This window comes from Myotis yumanensis, unplaced genomic scaffold, assembly GCF_028538775.1.
Source record: "Myotis yumanensis isolate MYYU_CA2020_CCGP unplaced genomic scaffold, mMyoYum1.0.hap1 SCAF_17, whole genome shotgun sequence".
Classification (NCBI taxonomy): Eukaryota; Metazoa; Chordata; class Mammalia; order Chiroptera; family Vespertilionidae; genus Myotis; species Myotis yumanensis.
The window spans coordinates 32018846-32022614 of NW_027223768.1; positions in this window are offsets into that span (position 1 = coordinate 32018846).

Below are 3769 nucleotides of genomic sequence, written 5' to 3' on the forward strand. Positions count from 1 at the left end.
AGTGAACAAGAATCGAATTCCAGTTCTATGATCACCCTTAGGTTTGCCTCTGATTTTACTCCGAGGCTCGAACTATCACGAGACCAGGATGACTGAGAAAAAGTAGCCATATACTCTCCCAGTCTCAGAGATTGTTTACCCTAAGTCACCAGGCCATGTAACGGAACCCAGGCCCGATCATTTCAATGTCTAAATTCCAAAAACAATAATAATAATGAATGAAATACTGACTAGACTTAAAGAATGAAAGCTTTTAAGTGAGGCAGGGTGGGAGGGAGAAGGAGGAAAGAAAAACATCCAAAAACAACATCTTGTTTTTACAAAGTCATGAGCCAACCAGTTGCCATCCATCAGCTAACAAATGCAGGAAAGTCCAGATCGATAGGAACACTAAGAATGGGGCGAAGGGCTACAATGCGAGGGATTTTCTCATGATAAGGAGGTGGTTTCAGCTTTCATTAAAAATCTTCCCAGAGCTGCTGGTTACGCTTTCCTGCTGGAGTCAGTCAGCTGCTTTTCTGATCCTGCTCCTGGGTCAGCCCTGGAGCAGGTGAGAGGCAGGCCTGGCCAGGGTAGTGTTCAGGAAGTTGTTTCTTACCTAAGATTATGACGTGTGAAGGCAGAAGGCAGACAGTAACATTTGTGTCTGGAGAGATACCAAGGTCACAGCCACATATTAAGATCCAAGACATGACCATCAAACCAAGCAGCTAGAGAAGGAGCTAAGGATATGATGGAATAGCAGGGATAGAGTCAGGAAGCTAAAGAATAGTAAGTAGGGACAGATGGCGTCTGAAGGAATCCCAGAGGTCAAGAACGCGTGATAACTGGGTATATTAGTTATCTGTGGCTGTGTAACACGTCACCCCAAAATTTAGTGGCTGATAACAACCAACGTTTACTCTCCCGCAGCTTCTGCAGATCAGGAATCTGGGCGTGTCTTCGCTGCATACCTCCTGTTCAAAGCCTCTCCTGAGGTTGAAGTCAAGCTGAAGACCAGAGGTAGCCTCCTCTTAAAGGCTTAACTTGGGGATGGGGCAGGATGGAGGGCCCATTTCTAAGCTCGCTCACGTGATTGCTGGCAGACCTCAATTTCTCACCTCATGGGCCTCTCCATAGGCTGCCTAATTGTTCTTACAACCTGGTAGCTGTGGTTGAAAAAAGAGAGAAACGACAACAAAAAGGGAGAAACTGAGAGGGAGAGCAAGCTCCCAAGATGGAAGCCATAGTCTTTTTGTTTGTTTGTTTGTTTGTTTGTTTTAAATATATTTTATTGATTTTTTACAGAGAGGAAGGGAGAGGGACAGAGAGTTAGAAACATCGATGAGAGAGAAACATCGATCAGCTGCCTCCCGCACAGCCCCTATTGGGGATGTGCCCGCAACCGAGGTACATGCCCTTGGCCGGGATCGAACCCGGGACCCCTCAGTCCACAGGCCAACGCTCTATCCAGTGAGCCAAACCGGTCAGGGCGCCATAGTCTTTTTATAACCTAATCTTGGAGGTTACATGCCATCACTTTTGTCATATTTTATTCATTGGAAGCAAATCAATAAGCCCATCCCACATGGAAGGGGAAGGGGTTATACAAATAGGTGAACACCAAGAGACTGGGGGCCCTGGGGGCCATCTAAAAGGGTACCTACCACACTGGGCTTGCTTTATTAGTTTCAAAGGTGGGACTAAATGTGTGGGCAAGCCGGGTTCATTTAAAGGGCATGGCAGGCTCGACGCCAGTATGTGAGATAAACTTTTTTGATGGATGAATTTTTTTATTACAGAATTTCTGGCTCTTATATTATCCACCTTGATTATGTACTATAGCTACAGATGCTGAGATAGAAGGTATAGATAGCTGGGGTGGCTATATACTCATCTTTGGAAATTCTCTAGAAGTTGACTTTGTGACCAAATCACTGATGGCATCCTACATTTGTCCCCCCACCCCACTGATCCCTCCTTCTCAAAAATCCCTCTACAATTATTTTCTGTGCTACAAATCAGCCTCTTCTAGAAACTCTCATTGTCAGTACTTTCTCAGAATGCTACCTTGGTTGATAAACTTTCTGGGAGCAGAGCTCCAATACCTAGTCAGTCACATCAGGAAAATAAAGTTTATATCTCATGGAGGAGTGTGAAAAGCTTCTACTTCTTTGAAAGAATGTCCAACGCCATCAGGTTAAGAGAACATAGGGTGTGATGTGTGGTCCGAGTGACACAATCAAGTCGCAAGCTGAGCCTGCTCCACCTGCCTGAGCAAAGTCTGACCCAGGCCTTTCAGAATGTCTTAGAGCAGCGGTTCTCAACCTTCCTAATGCCGCGACCCTTTAATACAGTTCCTCAGGTTGTGATGACCCCCAACCATAAAATTATTTTCGTTGCTACTTCATAACTGTAATTTTGCTACTGTTACGAATCGCAATGTAAATATCTGATATGCAGGATGTATTTTCATTGTTGCAAATTGAACATAATTAAAACATAGTGATTAATCACAAAAACAATATGTAATTATATATGTGTTTTCCGATGGTCTTAGGTGACCCCTGTGAAAGGGTCGTTCGACCCCAAAGGGGTCTCGACCCACAGGTTGAGAACCGCTGTCTTAGAGGAATCCTGGAAAGGTCGAAGCAGAGTGCACAGTGGGACTGCGTCTGTATGTTTTCACAGTGGGAAGGGCCTTTGGAGAGGTCCCACTGAGAATGCACGCTGTAAATGCAGAACCTGTATGTTTAAGAACAACAGGGTAGGTCTATGGAGAAGAAATCGAGAAAGTGAAAAAAAGAAACATGACAGCAGTAGAGTATGAAGAAGGGAGGCAGTCCAAGAAGAGAAAGAAACCAGATGGAAGAGCTCACAGTAGAAATGGTGGGAAGCCACCATGCCCAGCTCTGGGCCCAGCAGCAATATCTCCCACATGGGTAAATTCATTGATCCAACTCTGTTGAGTCCCTACTAAGTTCTAGGCCCGGAGGGTACCACAGTGAACAAAATAGGCATCATTGCCGTTCAGCCAGAGTTCCCTACAGATGGGGAACAGAAGTGGAGCCAGTGCAATGAGGCTCCCAGGGAGATGTCAGGTCGTTAAGATGAAAGTGTAGGGGACAACGATGTTGAGGTCCCCTGTTGGCAGAGTTCTTCTGGCTTTCTGCTCATCCTGAGGGAGATGCCCCTCCAAATCTTCCTCACCCCAAAATGTAGCCACAGCCCAAAGGCCTAGTGTTCAACCCTAAACCCACTTCTCTCTTGGTCTCTCACCACATTGGCCATCTCTTAGGATCTGGGTGTCTTATGCTTTCCCTGCCTCTTCCTCTGTCCATTCAGTCCCTTCGGGAATGGCAAGGGAAGGAGAAAAAGCCAAGGGATGCCATTTACCATGGCACAGCCTCTAGGCTTGCTCGGGAGAAGGAAGGAAGGGTGTCCCATGGAACTCTACCTGGGAGAGGCGGGGGCCATTTGCCTAAAGTAGGCTGAGGCCAGTGTCCGCTCCCACCTCCTTGTCTCCCAGTGGCTCCGTGCTCCCTGTGGCACTGAGAGGGCTGACCCTCTGGCCACACTGCAAGGAGACCATGCAGCCACGGGAGAAAATGGTAGTTGGTGCGTCTCAGTTCCCAGGTGTGCATCTGGCCTTAAGTCTGCGCACAGAACCCTCAGTGTCTCTGGTCGGTGGGCTCCTCCCCAGCCTCCGGAGAGATCAGCTATCAGTAGGACCCCTTTGCCTGTCTAGACTGTTGAGACAACCCTCAGGCATGATTTTCTGCTCCTCGCC